This window comes from Pectinophora gossypiella, chromosome 14 (genome assembly GCF_024362695.1).
Source record: "Pectinophora gossypiella chromosome 14, ilPecGoss1.1, whole genome shotgun sequence".
Taxonomy (NCBI): domain Eukaryota; kingdom Metazoa; phylum Arthropoda; class Insecta; order Lepidoptera; family Gelechiidae; genus Pectinophora; species Pectinophora gossypiella.
In genome coordinates this window covers 10,938,812-10,955,244 of record NC_065417.1, presented here as the reverse complement: position 1 = coordinate 10,955,244, position 16,433 = coordinate 10,938,812, and the positions used below count along the sequence as shown (strand labels likewise).

General features: G+C 38.1%; 2 protein-coding genes across 3 annotated transcripts in view; both read left to right on the top strand.

The window, feature by feature from the left end:
* LOC126372720 (uncharacterized) overlaps nt 1–16,433 on the top strand; it is a 209,089-nt gene that overhangs the window by 95,141 nt on the left and 97,515 nt on the right. The window contains exon 1 of one of the 2 annotated variants that reach the window (XM_050018576.1): nt 11,830–12,077. The exons of the other annotated variant lie outside the window; for it this stretch is intronic. The gene's annotated coding sequence lies outside the window, so the exon portion shown is untranslated. Of the gene's footprint in view, nt 1–11,829; nt 12,078–16,433 lie in introns of those variants that run through there. 2 annotated transcript variants of the gene reach the window in all.
* Nucleotides 1–16,433, top strand: part of LOC126372820 (brain protein I3-like) — a 503,203-nt gene that overhangs the window by 483,828 nt on the left and 2,942 nt on the right. The window lies entirely within an intron of this gene.

The following is a 16,433-nucleotide window of genomic DNA, read 5'->3' as shown; positions in this document are numbered from 1 at the left end:
GTGCCATGAATGTTATTACGCTCTGGTTCCTATGTGGGTTATGCAGAGAAACAATAGTTAATTATTACGTACGCATGCGTATATACAGTAGTACGTTTTGCGATTAACACCGCATTTTAATTAGTCCAGTGTTTATCTGTTTGGTTACTTTCGTTGGCGTGTTCTGTTTTTGTGTATCTGTGTTTTATTTTGATAGAAGCGTTTCCTCTCAGACGACGCCTTAGATTTGCGCTCGACTGGGCAGTCTCAGACTTGTTATCTTAAATTTTTGTATCGGGTGACAGCCCTCAACGGTCCTCATGAGTCCTGCCAAGAAGTTAAGGCCATCTAAAGGCAATTTTACAATAAATAACGTCAAAAATACTATTGTTCTGTAGTAGACGTAAGAATGTATAATGGTTGTCAGTTACATATAAAAACTCACGCCTCCGATTCCTAATTTATTGAACAGAGGCACAGTCAATCAGTAGGTAACTTATAGTATTACGAAGTTCTGATACGAGGAATCGTAAGACGACATGTGATCAACTCATGATTTCACATTGCTATGCTTTTGTGTATAAAAAGACACAGAAAAACCTGCAATGGAACCGCGTGGTGTCAGCTCTAACCCCTTCCGTTACACTTTGAATCGTCAATTTTTACATAACGAACGTCTCATCCGCCTAAAACTACTGCAGCTTCTCACAACCTGTTTAGCCGGAGAAAAGAAGCTGCAAGAAAAACCTCGGCACAGGGCCCTAGACGTTCTTTAAAAAAATAAACAGAATATGTTTTTATACAATTGAGTAATTTAGCTGCCTAATATCAGGTCTCAGACAGTTAATCCCATGCATTGGTTGATGGTTGCGATGATTGCGAGTGTGGAGTATCACCACAAACTATGGCTCACCTTTTGTGCTGTTCTAAGTGCCCTAACACCTGCACTATTAAAGACCTGTACGAAGCCACTGACAATGCCGTAAGCGTGGCCATCGTGGTCATCGCCATCGACACGCAAAGAAGAAGATATATTCTAAATAATCAATAGGACGTGTTATGTTTATGTTTCAAATTGCTGTGCTTTCCTCTTAAACATCGTGTCGTGTGAGAGAAACTCACGTTGGACATGAATCTTCTAAAAATTGCTTGTAAAGAGGTCGCCATAGTCATGCTTCACCATTCTTCAATCCACACGCAAGCCTTTAATATAATTTATGGTTTATATTACTTACTGTGATGACAGACCGGAATTGAATTCTCAAATTATAAGTAATAGTCTATTATTAGATTTACCGGCAGTTGAGGTACTTGCTTCTTTTTTGTTTTAACGTCGAACTAAACGCCCTAATTTCATTTTTTTAATTCGTAAATAAAATAAGCAATTCGTCAATAACATAACCAACATGATAGATATGTATTGTTTTATTTTGTATCCTGAGACTATTAATAAAATAATAATAATATAATAGAATAATAAAAAAAATATTACAATATTTTGGTGCAATAAAGTATATTTGAATTTAAATGCTGCGGGGCGGAAGGTAAGAGGGAAACCACTACCCTATTTTTCCCTAAAAAGTAGCATGGAGAATGCTACACCGATAAGAGCGTGGCTCTTAAATTACTGTTAATAGTATAATAATGTTTCGTGTATTTCTGTGCAATAAATAATATTTGACTTGATTTGTTAAAGGTATAAAATGTACCGTACAAATATACGATTCTTGACAGATTCCCAACGGAAAAGCGAATATCTTATATGGCGGCGTCAACGGCCTACTAGTCACTCACATTAATTAAGGACGCAAGGCTATACGTGACACTGTGGCACAAGTGTCAAGTCCTGAGCGTTTATTGTAAGAAATACGACGACAGTAAAAGAACATGTTACAGCCTACGGTAGACAAGCATTCCATTTCAAAAACAAAAGAAGGTAGTTTTAGGTAGATAAGTAACATATACATAAAAAGCCTACCTATACACGACGTACTGTCTCTCTCTCTAAGTAGAGAGCCAGAGAGTAACATAACAATTACTCTCTCTCTCTACTTGGCGTTTATTATTCTGTCTGCCTTCTTCGTACTTCTCTTCCACTTTGCTCTATCGGACGTGTCGTTCTCGGAGACATTGCACATGCACAGGTCCTTTTTGACCACATCCGTCCATCTCGTTTTTTGTTCAACATAACAGTTACAAATAATTAAAACTATAAAAAAGTAATGTGCCCATCACGCTCGCAGCGTTACCCAGTTGAATGGCGAGGGAAATATGCTGCGCGAAGTAATGCCCGCACCGTCAGTCTCCATGTTGCTCTCTTAGCCGCTTGCCCATCTCGCTAATAAAGCGCTTCGTTGCTTCGATTGGCTGTCACTATCTTCTGGCTGAAGCATCGTACCGCTACTCGCCTATACCTCGTACCCCGCGTGTTTTTTCCCCGCGTCTACCGGTCGCGTTCACAGTTATCCGCACTAATGACGCCGTCTGTAGCATATTATGTACACTGACCTATATTTACTTCGCGGAAACTATACAACACTATCTGTACGGGTTTTGTACAGGAAATCTACACTTCTCATCAAAAAAATCGAAACACTTCCGTTTTCATTGTTTCTGTCCGAATTTAACACAAAAAAGAATTCATACGATGAAAAAAAATACATAAATGTATAGCTGGCAGTTTGGCCATTACAGTAATAAGCGAAAATTCAAAATTCAAAATTAGAATTTCATTTGTTTATCTTATAAACGAAATGAATCACTGTTTTGAGACAAATGTGTGTTTAGGGTTGGAGTACATTTAGCGTTTAAAAACTAAAAATTGGCGCCTATCCTTAAACTTTTTGTTTTTTATTTCAATACTGTGACTTTGGGACGTCTGAAAAAAGGTTTTTTTTCTAAAACGTATGGATACTTCGCCCACAGAAGCCGCCCAAGTTGTGGCATTGCTGGATTCTGGCCTTAGTCAGCGTGTTGTGGCTGCAAGACTGCATCTAAGCCTGTCATCTGTTCATAGAGTCTATAAACGTTATCGGGAGACTGGTTTGTTCACGCGCCGTTCAGGATCTGGCAGGAATCGGGTCACTTCTGAGCGAGATGATCGATTTATTGTAACAACTTCTTTAAGAAATCGACGCCTTAACGCTTTTCAACTGCAGCAGCGGCTTCGTGTTGTACGAAGGGTGGCTGTAAGTGACTCTACAATTAGAAGAAGGTTGAAGGATCGTGGACTGGTACCGCATAAGCCAGCAAATGGGCCGAAATTAACTGCAGACCATCGAAGAGCGCGCCTTAACTTTGCACGTGAGCACCTAAATTGGTCATACCTACAGTGGAGCAAAGTTCTCTTTTCTGATGAGTGTAAAATTATGCTGTATGGTAACGACGGAAGGAACAAGGTCTACAGAAGAGACGGAGAACGCTATGCACAATGCTGCATTGAAGAAAAGGTCAGCTATGGTGGCGGTTCGTGGACGGTTTGGGGAGGAATCAGCGCCGACGGTAAGACAGAGCTTGCTTTCGTGTCTGGGCCACGTCTGCCTGCACTAAACTGTCATCGGTACGTCGAAGAGTGTCTCGAGCCTCATGTGATGCCCTATGCACATTTTATTGGCAACGGCTTCATATTCATGCACGACAATGCTAGGGCTCACACCGCGGGCGTCGTACGAGATTATCTTAACGAAGTCGATATCTCTATTATGGAATGGCCAGCAAGAAGCCCGGACATGAATCCCATTGAACATCTGTGGGATGAATTAAAGAGACGAATTCGAGCAAGAGATCCTGCCCCAGAAACACTTAGCCAGCTGCAAGATGCAATCCAAGAGGAATGGGACAATATACCACAGCATGTGATCGTGACTCTCATCCGATCGATGAAGAACCGTATGGAAGCAGTAATTAGAGCTCGGGGAGGGAATACAAGTTATTAAATAAACGTTTTTTAGCTTTTTTTTTCATTTACGTGTGTTGTTTTATCCATTTCCTTTATACTCCATACGGAATAAAAATGACTCATTTAACAAAATACGAAACCTATGAAAAATTCATTTAAATTTAGAACATTAACATTAAGATTTGATAAGCTCATATTACTCACTATTAAACGACATTTAACATTTATTCCTAAATGTACACATTTTTCTGATAATCCTGACAAAACGTAAACTTGCAAGGTGTTTCGATTTTTTTGATGAGAAGTGTATTTAAAATAACGTTCCGTGTATGGCTGGAGGCGAAAAGAAAGACTTGCTGCTTATCCCGGGAGTGTCGTAGAATTTGTTTTTGTCTCTTTCTACGTTATTATTTACTTATCATTCATGAAAAATTTTACATTAATATTATATCTTAGGTCGATAGTAATAAGTACTAAGATGGGACTGGATATAAGTTATTTACTTCTTGTATCGTGTGGGTTGTGAGGTGGATTACTAACCCCATCAACCCTAGCATCAGGGTTACTATTGAGCCGCCAAAAGCCCCTGACATGGCTCATGTAACGACTACTAACTTACAACAAGGACAACAGGTTATTTACTTATTACTTATGTATGTAGTCATGTCACAGGCTTCTCGCGGCTTTATAATAACCCCGACACCAGGGTTGATGAGGTCATTGTTGTCACAACCCACACGAGAGAAGTAATAAGTATGGTTGCAAGTTGTCGTCTGACAACTATTTTATAATAAAAGTATATAATATATAGGTTTATAAGCTTTTAACAGATTGCAGTACAGATTTCACAGATTTATCACTTAGTGTTATTAAGATTTGTATCTGTTAACATGAATTATTACTGTTTTACAGTCACTGTACTTCGAGATACAGGCAATGAAAATATTAACGATATAGTTATGAATGATAAAGGGAGAGTTTTGATTACAGCGCTTAGATTATTATTTTATTATCTATAAACGGGCTGCCCGCATCCAGCGGCTTCCCGCGACCTTCACCAGATCGTCGGTCTACATTGTAGCGGGCCTACCCACTGAGCGTCGTCCGACACGGACCGAGTGTCGTGGAGATCTTTGGGGGAGGCCTATGCCCAGCAGTGGGCGTCGTACGGCTGATGATGATGATCTATTAACGATTTTGATGATATGAAGATATGGTGACATGTATGAGTATGAAGTACTAACTCCCCTGATTCCTTATATGATCAATGAGCTCAATATGTCGAAGAATTTGAATTGTACCGTCTTTACATGGAAAAATCTTACATAAACATACATACATAAACAGCCTATATAAGTCCCACTGCTGGGCACAAACCTCCGCTCAATTAACCGGAGATGGTATGAAGCGTACTCCAGTGGTGGTGTTTTAAACGGGTATTAGTTGGGTCCAACGGCTTAACGTGTCCTCCGATGCACGGAATCATCTTACTTTTTAAACGTGGGTTAGTATCACCCAGAGTGAAACATAAATCATTCTTTTCCGAATTTTTAGCTCCATTGTTCTTGGTAAAGTAAATAATTCATTATTTATAACGATTAAAACCAACTTGTTCGGTTATTTAACGGTTAAAGTGAAATCCAATAATTAACCTGAAATGTTACAGCTTCCTCATTATATTAACATTGTTAATTGAAAAACATCGAGAACAGAATTTAACGAATCTGATCTGCATTCAATACATTGTTATTTTTAATGACAGGCACCTAATTACTAAGATATTATTGCTTTATGTTAATGTAGTTAATCGATATATCGGTGGAGCTGTGGTAGCCCAGTTGGTAGAATGCTTACCTCTCACTTTGAGGTCGCAGGTTCGAATCCAGCGCAGGCGTAAATCAATGATTGTCGAATTTGTTTTCGATTCCATGTTTAGATTATAAATGATTATACGTCCTCAGCGGTGAAGGAAAACATCGTGAGGAAACCCACATTCCCGAGAAATGCATTTTCGGAGGTATGTGACGTAACCAGTATGGAGCTTTTCCTTTGCGGGTTGGAAGGTTAGACAGGCAGTCGCTTTTGTAAAAAACCGGACTTGTCAAATCTTCAGGTTAGGTAAGCGGACCCTGTGAAAAACGGGACAATGCTAGGGAGATGATGGTAGTTGATCGAATTTTTAATATGTGCGTGAAGTGTATATGTGTAGTCGATGTTTACATGGTAAAAAAAAAAACAGTTTTGATCTGTAAAGTGTATTTCTGATTGCATTTACCTATATTTGTTCCTTTCTCTTGCAACGCGTGAAGGAATTTTTGTACGTGCCAATGGATCGAAACTTCATTGATATTTTTTTCTTACTCAGTCTTTTTTCTATCTCTCTGATGATCACAGGGCTCCGTTTTATTTGATGTCGCTGTGTTGTTTTATTGATATCGGAGGGGCTTTTTGGCGGGAACGTGAATGACATTGTTGCTTTCTTCATTTAAAAATCTATATAGGTGTTTTGCGGTTAATGATCGCATTCAGTTAGTCGGAATACATTCGCGATATCGGAATATTCAATAAACAAAGTGTACCTATCTATTTTCGTTTCGTGGCAAGAAGCCGCTTCATTTTATGCGGACTGCCGAGGAGGCTTGGGTTGAGAACCAATACAAAAAAAATGAGATCGGAGGTTTAGGACTCCCTTGTGAGCGAGGTTTATGTTCATAGTTCGTATATCTTTGAACCTTTTAAATTCTTCCGTCTGTCGTTGGTTGAATGGTGGTTGATACTGTGATGTGCGCTTTCGAGTATTAACATATAGTAAGTTTAAGAACTGTAGTTTGGTATTTGATTTCTGTACATCTGGCTGTCGTTAGCAAATTCTGTGTTCGGATCTCGGGCCGGATAAAACATACAGAAATCACGTTTCAATGGAAACGCGTTCATTTTGTGAATCACACATTTTCGATTTTCGTTTGCAACTTGGCTAACCCCTAGTACTGTATCACCACACATCACAGTACTTACTTAACATCCTCTGCCATGAAATTTCATTTTATAAATAAGGTATCATAAATTCATATAAGGTATATCATAGCTGACAGTGCCAAATGAGCAAAAACGACAATAAAGCATAAATCAAGTTACGCGGGACATTACGTCTACACCTTTTGTGAGAAGACATAATTACAATGAAGAAATGTCTATAAAATAACAATTTGAACAAACATTTACGTTGTTTTGATAATATAATATGACCATCCGAAGTCAGCGTGTGTGAACGTCTCACTCTACTTATTCAAGTAATTAGATATATTGCATAACTATTGTGTCGGGTTACACAGACACACGTTCAGACAGTTCATGTATAATGCATTCTGTTTTAGACGGAATTTTAAAAGGTATAAAAGCTGTGTTATAGTTACGTTTTGTGTGTAATCGTTTGTTCTTTTTTCAACGTTCGATTATTGGGTAGGATGTTTTGGTTAGTTGTAAGATAACATAAGCTCACAACTATATCCCAATTGGGGTAGTCAGAGCTATTTCTGTTAGACCAACTTGATTGATGGTGAGCGGGATCGCCTTGCACATTCATGAGTAATATTATGTACCCAATTGAGAACCCTGTCGCACTATCATATTTGTCATTTAATAAGACTTACGGTTTAATTTGTCAAAAAACTTAATGTGACATGGTACCAAAGTGTATAAATATTAGTACTCGTGACCGTACGTTGTATTGTAGCCAACTGTGTTAGTGAAAATTGGACTTAAGTTAAAATTAATAACTCAGTTGGTTTACGTAATAACTCAGAAGAACATTAACAGATTTGAAGAAGTCTTTGGTCAGTCAATCGAGAAAATCGGCTTCTCGCAGCCATCTTTAGATCCTTATACAGCCTTAGTGAGATAGGGCCCTATGTGTTTCTTTACGAAGTTTCTTTGCGTTAAGGAGGGCGAACTGTGCATGGAAAGTTTCTTAAGTAATATTTAAGAAATAGAAAACATCTAGTCTGTCTATTCTGTCTAGACTTGTCTTGTCGATACCCAGTTTGCCTTATTTATATTTCTAGATTATTTAGTTCTAGTTTAGATAACAGTTGCGACTTGCGACAGATTGTTGAATGAATAATTAGTTAATTATTGAGTGTGAATACTAATTTTGTAAAATTTGCATTCTCTAGGCAGTACATTAAAAACACGTTCGGTGGAACGTAATCTCTTTTTAAAATAAATACCTACTCAAGCAAAGTAGGAAGGTATTTTTTTTTAGAAATGAATTTTCAAAATATAATTCATCAACAATTACTATAGTAGTAGTCATATTTCTTTTTGACGTGACTTATTGTAGATTTGCCGCAGATGGCATTAACTACTTGGCCGGACAAATGCATTGAAGACTCTCACCCGGTACAACGTTTAAGACAACAGGCCTGAGGGTGCTCAGTTGGGCGCGAACCTCGGCTCAGGGCGTCGTCTGAGAGGAAAAATATTTGAAAGAATTAATCGAACCTAGTGGGTGGATAGCGATAAGCGCTGATTGAGGGACGTATTAGTCATAAACACCAAGAAAAAAAGTAAGAACAAAGTATTTTCTACATACATACAAATTCATAAACTCACGCGTATTTCTCACCTTGTAAGCAGAGACTATGGAATTTCATTTGTTTCTATTCCGACAAACTTCTCTTGCTTCTTCTATCTACTATCTATCTACTCAGCCTGTATCCACCCACTGCTGTGTATAAGACTCCTCTCTTTCACGCCATCCTTTCCGGTCCTGTGCAAGTCTCATCCATTTTCCGGCATACCTCACAATGTCATCCGACCACCGAGCTGGTGATCTGCCTCGATATCGCATACCATCACGTGGCCACCATTTAGTAACAGCCTTCGTCCATCTCTTGTCTTCTTGTCTTGCCAAGTTTCCTCTTGCTTTTTTAATAGTATTTACTAATTAGTAAGAATGATAAAAAATAAAAACTCTCTAGCAAATTACTTCTGAAAAATAAATTATGAAACATAGTGAATTCTCCTTGATTTCTCAGTATTGATGATTAGATATGTTGATACTTGGTTTTCTCTATCAAGTATGTAAAGAATTGCAGCATAAGGTAACATAGAATGACATAATAAACCATCTGAAACGTGGGAAAACACCTCATAACTGTAAAACGTCTATGATAAGACGCGTTTGTAATAAACATTGAATTTGTATGCGGCGAGCGTTTAACAAGCTCAAATCGTGATATGTGAGCGATTACATATCTTACGTAAAAGCAGAACATTTTCATGTGCCTATTTTGTACGTGGTATGTCGTTTGCTACTTGTAGTAAACGACCCGTGGTTCGTTTTTAGGGTTCCGTACCCAAAAGGTAAAAAAAATAATTAAAATTTAAAAAAACCCCGACCAAAAAAAGGTACTTAATTATAATGACAAAAGGTTAAAAATGCTAAAACCCTATAAAAAGCAAAAAAATAACTTATCCCACACATGCTTGCAAGCAAACTGAGCGTGTAACATTCCTGTCACATTTAACAAACGACCTGATGACCTTGAAGACCTGAACCGATTTCCACCAAACATAGCTAAGAACACTCTCGACTAATATACCTTTCAAGCAAAAAAAAACCGCATTAAAATCGGATCATCCGTTTGGGAGCTATGATGCCACAGACAGATACATACACATTTACACACACACAGAGAGACACGTGAAACTTATAACACCCCGTCGTTTTTGCGTCGGAGGTTAAAAACGGGACCCTATTACTAAGACTTCGCTGTCTATCTGTCCATCTGTCTGTCACCAAGCTGTATCTCAAGAACAGCGATAGCTAGATAGGTAGTTAAAATTGTATGTATTTTTGTTGCCACTGTAATAACAAATACTAAAAACAAAATAAAATACATATTTATCCCATACAACAAACGTGATATTTTTAGCCTTTTTTTGCTCGATATCAATAATGATATAATAAGATGATATATAAGTAGTGTTGTTTAGGTAATACCTAACCTAAAAAAAAACCTAACCTAACCTAACCTACATTACTACTGGTATCAATTTTCTTCATATTGGTTAATGGTATTAAGATGCCTTATTTGTCGTTTCCCATGTCAATCATTGTTACCGAATAGTAATATCTTGGAGATAGATACCGTCTTAGTTCTGCTCTAATGAGGTACAAGGCTCTCCCACCATTAACAGACCACGTTCCCATTGTAAAAATATAATCCAACCAAATGTAGGTGCAATATTACGCAACCCAGTCTACTTAGACCGCAATACTGATTGATGAAATCCTAAAATAGACATCTTGTATTTGGGGTAACTAGTGTATTGTTGACCGTCTAAAATAGGGTAACAAGACTAGTTGTATGTCATTAGCAAGGTTACTGGTTACTACGCTGTTAGTTGCTCTGTCACTGCTACTGACTTGCATATTATTATAACAAGATCGTGCTATGTCGATGACTTTTGAACCTATTTTGGCATATATATGTTTGGTGAAACAGCCTCCGTGGTCTAGTGGTTAGAGCGTTAGGCTCACGATCTGGAGGTCCGGGTTCGATTCCCGATGGGGGCATTGTCGAAATCACTTTGTGAGACTGTCCTTTGTTTGGTAAGGACTTTTCAGGCTTGAATCACCTGATTGTCCGAAAAAGTAAGATGATTCCGTGCTTCGGAGGGCACGTTAAGCCGTTGTTCCCGGCTATTAGCCGTAAAAACACCTCCACCAATCCGCATTGGAGCAGCGTGGTGGAGTATGCTCCATACCCCCTCCGGTTGATTGAGGGGAGGCCTGTGCCCAGCAGTGGGACGTATATAGGCTGTTGATGATGATGATGATGTTTGGTGATACATAAACATAAAACATAAACAGCCTATACACGTCTCACTGCTGGGCACAGGGGTGGAACATACTCCATCACGCTGATCCACTGCGGGTTGTTGGAGGTGTTTGGGCTAGTAGCCCGGGACCAACACCTTAGCGTGCCTTCCGAAACACGGAATAATCTTACTTTTTTGGACAATCAGGTGATCCAAGCCTGGTATGTCCTTACCAAAAAAAGGGCAGTTTCACAAAGTGATTTCAACAATGTCCTCATCGGGAATCGTACCCGGACTTCCAGATCGTGAGACCAACGCTCTAATCACTAGACCACGGAGGCTGTTACACTGTTGGTGATACATAGATATTATTATTTATTTATTTATTCAATCTTAATACTAAATGTACAATTTATCAATGCCCTGCAAAATTGTTTGAACAGTTTGTCTGCAGGAAAGAGTCTCTAATAATAACAAGTATATTTTATAATAGTAATTTGTACGTATATTTATTTACTATGTACTTTTATAGTTATACCTATATTTGTAGTGTTTTTCCGCCGCATGCTTCGGAAAACCTGGTGTCACAGTTACTATTGAGCCGCCAATGGCTCATGTAACGACTACATACTTATTAAGTATCTTAATATTAGACTGATTAACGTGCCCTCAGAAGACGTATGATCGGGTTGCACCGTCCTATCCAAATTAGATTACAATTCTTAAATGAATTGAATTTCTTAATAAAAAAAAAATTCGAACCCGAGATCTCTTGATCGTGAGTCAACCACTAGACCATTGAGGCCGTATACCTATTTGTAGTTAGATGCTGAAAGTATTTTAAAATATTTTTTTTTGTTTATCAAACAATAACATACAACCGCTATTGAATAAAAAAGAAAACAGTTTTTTTAAATAAAGTCAAAAATTTTCGCGCCATTCCTTCAAGTAGGTTTTCTATAACGCAACGGTTTAAGTCTTCTTTCTTATTGTTGGCATTTCGACCAATAGCAGAGCGTTTTGTCAACGCAGTCGTACGTTTCGTCCAATAACAACCCAGGGTTGATTTGCTGTTGTTGCAGCGACGGCGGCGCCTCTGGTGGTACCGCTCAGTACGTTCGCCGGTCTTCTGGAAGCAAGTCGATCTGCTCAGAAAAAAATATATTCTTTAATAATACGTGAATAAATTACATTCTACCGCGAGTGACAAAAATAACATTATTATAATACAGAAGTGATGTGTTGACAACTGACAATGATTGACTCGAAACTTCGGAACTGTTTCGTTCCTAATGGAGCACGTGGCTGTGACCCCGCCGGCTAGGTGGCGAGCGGCGACCCTGGACACAAATTATATCGTACATCATGCTTAAAGGTAGGATTCAACTATATTTCAATTTTTTGAGTAGCTGCAGCCTTTCCTTTTTTTGCGTAGCTACCCCCAAATGTGCATGATCATTATAAAGCGTGTAGAATTTTTCAAATAATGACATAATTTTCATACGGTTTTTCGAACGTAATATATTACGAAAAGGAAACGGTTACGTGATAATAATGAAACATAAAATTGTATGCCTGCCGATTAATGATAGAGAAGTGAGGGTAGTTACACTTTTGATTCGAATCAACGCGTTCACATTCGAGAACGTTCGAAGCGTTGGGATTTCTTCGTTTGAACTGCATTTGTTTATAATTTATTCCTATAAAATTGCACTCACTAGATCGGTAAATCCGCGCTGGAGGTTGCTATGACAACTTGCTTTTATCTATGATAACATACCTAAATTCACGCCTGAATTCCCGAAGGGGGAAGGAACCTATTGCCATTAACCGGGCACGAATCTTGGAAACCACGTTATATCAAATTATCTACTCGTATGATCTAAAAATGAATTGGTACTCATTAAGTCCAATTCAGTAGTTTAGAGCTCAAGTCGAGATTCGAACACACGATACACGATGTGAGTCACGCGTTCTTCGAACTTGGCTATCACAGATTACCTACAATATTTCCTGATTGTAAGTAAGTAGGCATCTAAGTTCAAGCTGTGTTTTAGTTCGCGGTCGTTGTACGATTGTATTTTTCAACATGTTTCGCCTCGTCTTAACGAGTCGGTTGTCATATTTTATTATTCAAATGAAATAGACATTTTCGCAACATTTCTTGACGTATTACCGTAAAATTGTTTTACTACGCCAATTTGTTTAAAATGTAATTTGTATGCGGATTTTTTGTTTTGGTATTTTACTAAAATCTTGCTTAAGAAGGATTTGGAATTTGATATGGATGCGTTTTTTGGTAGTCGAGCTGATTTGGCCTTTACGGTTCGTAATGTTAAGTTTCATTATTGGCTGTGTCTAATGTAGTTTTTAGTTTAAGTTTGCAGACTATCTAATATCTAATCTGATGTTTATCTCATTAAGTTCTTAGGGTACGTTGCAAAACTAGGCTTACTATATGCAAGTTAAGGTTCAATACATGGCTATATCTTCTATATCTTCTTCTTATCATGTGAGTTATGAGGTGGATTACCAACCTCATCAACCCTGGTGTCAGGGTTATTATTGAGCCGCCAAAGGCCCCTGACATGGCTCATATAACGACTACATACTTATATCAGTAAGTAGTAACCGGGACCAACAGCTTAACGTGCCTTCCGAAACACGAATCATCTTACTGTAGGACAATCAGGTGATCAGCCTGTAATGTCCTAACCAAACTAGGGATGCACAAAGTGATTTTTGTTATATGTCCCACCGGGATTCGAACTTGGGGCCTCCGGATCGTGAGACCAACGCCGCAATGTCAGTTATCAATATCAAACATTAGCTCCGTCGGCAATCGAACCCGGAGCCTTTCACACAGCAGGCAATAAAAACCATAACTTTGTACAAAGCCGCGTCATACACCCAGTAAAGTCAATCACACCACCCAGTAATTGTATCAATTAGAAAACCGTAACAATTGCTCAATAGCAGAGTTTCCTATAATTTTCGTTCTGCGCGTGATGGAGATCACTGTTGGCTCTGCGCACACTACTGACATAAATAAGTAACGTTCGATCGTGCGGCAAGTGCGCGCGCGCATTCGACTTTTAAATTTCACCAGCCAGTGACATTTCGCAAAGAGATTAGGTTATCTTTGAAAGGTAGTGACTTTGGTTTATCGGTCTATTTGAGATTGGTTAAAAGGTCGAGATAATTGCGGGCATATTTTGAGTTGGTCATTTTATCTCAAGATTGATTTTTTTCGATGAATAGTTATTTTTTTACTTTGTGATCCCTAGTTTGGTTAGGACATTACAGGCTGATCACCTGATTGTTCGAAAGTAAGATAATCCGTGCTACAGAAGGCACGTTAAGACGTTGGTCCCGGTTACTACTTACTGTTGTGAGTATGTAGTAGGGTATTCTAGGACCGTCTTCTTCTTTTATCGTGTATCGCCATCTTATTTATGTCAGATAGAGTATTGTCGAACGGAAGGCAAGAGGGAAACCACTGGCCTATTTTGTGAATGGTCGAGGCTGGCTCTTAAATTAGTGATGATGAAAAAAAAATCGAGTTTTAAATAAGTACTTTTGATTACAAGACATTATAATGTATACTTAAGATATACATAAAGTCACGTCCGTATTTCTATCGGGATAGACAGAGTAACAAGTACGTACCATTTGTAAGAAATAACTTGAGGTGTATCAACTATACTTCTCTCTCTCTCTCTCTCTTCTTTTTTCTCTTTTGTTTTGTTTTTTGTTTTTTCCTGTTTGTGCAATAAAGTATTTGTTATTTTATGTTATAGAAGCGTATGTTATGTTACGATTACGCAACATTTCTGCTATACTTGTAAAGTCACTCGTATCCAGAAAACCTACCTCTATCATCTGATAACTCGATTAAATTAAATTCGCCATAATTTCACCCACGATCTACCGCGATAAATGACTTCCGGAATTAGTCGGATTGATTCTGTATTAAAGTTGATCCCATCTCTATTACGGTTAGAAGTATAACTGTTATGTTACACGGTAACATGTGGATTGGTAAAAGAATGATTTATAGAACTTTCAAGATAGGAATTAGAAAGATGTAATAAATAATTATGATTAATAGCAGGACACGAGACAGTTGCAAATGTGAACGGAAATTGATTTGCAATACTAATAGTTATCTGCTTTGAATCTGATATACCTTATAATTATTGTCATTTTACCATACACCATCATCATCATCATCACCAGCCCATTAACGTCCCCACTGCAGGGGCACGGGCCTTCCCTATGGATCGATAGGGAGATCGGGCCTTAAACCATCACGTGGGTCCAGTGCGGATTGATGGTTATTAACGACTGCTAATGCAGCCGGGACCAACGGCTTAACGTGCCTTCCGAAGCACGGAGGAGCTCGAGATGAAAACTCTTTTTTTGTGGTCGCCCATCCAATGACCGGCCTTTGCGAAAGTTGCTTTACTTCAACAATCGCAGACCGAGCGCGTTAACCGCTGCGCCACCGAGCTCCCTATCCCATACACCATAATAATGATTTATTAATATTCATACATACATAAAGTCACGCTTGTTAGCTATCCATAGGTATGTCAGGATCGAATCAAACGGAATTCCGTAGTCGTCTTGATACATACTCTCTCCTCGACATTCATCAATCGTTTCATACACGCGCATCAGTTCAGTTCAGTGTAGATCGTACTAAACATTTTATAAGCACATCCCTATGTTCTTCAATGTACTTACTTCATTTCAGGTTTCAATTTGCCAACCCTACCAATAACATATGTTTTCTTGTGGATAATCAGCTTGTATATTTTTTTTAAGTAATTCTCTTGATTTGAATTTTTTGAACGATATTATTGATAATTTTAAACTTATTGGATTGTGCCAACCACTTCAAGGGCATAGGTAATTTTGTGTATGTATGTATGTCAGACATTAAAACGTTTTATATTTTTCAATAATTTAAATTCACATGAACTGAAATTTCTTTGACTTTTTAATGAAAAAAATAAAATATTTTAATTATGGTCTTCAATGAGTACGTCAAAACCGGATATATTTTTTTAAATAAAATAAGTTCGCGTTTGACCACAATCTCACCTGATGGTAAGTGACGATATGGTGAAGGTAGGTCACGCTTACCTAGCAATATTCACTCTAGTCTTGAAGACTCCCAGATTATAACGAGTTGGAAAAACAGGTGGCGGCAGACAGTTCCAGGTACTTACAATAGGCGTATCAAATTAAATTACTTAATACATTATTCATAAGAATATTTTATACTTGTACATATTTTATACGATTTATGACATTTTATGACGATACTCGAAAAGTGGGTCTTTAGGTCGATAGCCCCTGATAATAATGATTCTTATTATGTTTATGAGATAATGATAAATAACTTGTAAAATATCGGTATCGGTTATTTATAGATTGTATAAAAATAATGTAGATAGGTAGATACTTATTGTGAATTTATGAAGGTACTTACATCAAGTCCGTAAAATACTATCGAGGTGTTTTATGCCCTAAATAATCGTATAAGTAGGTAGGGTTGTAAGTGATTTACTGTAGTTTTGTCTCTGATAATATTAACTACTAGCACATAGGGAGCGCTGAGGATTCTCACTCCTGGTACAAACCTTAAGAAAACAGGCACGAACATCGGGTCAGTGCGTCTTCAAAGCATCGACTAGTGGGCCTATAGCGATAAGCATTGAAC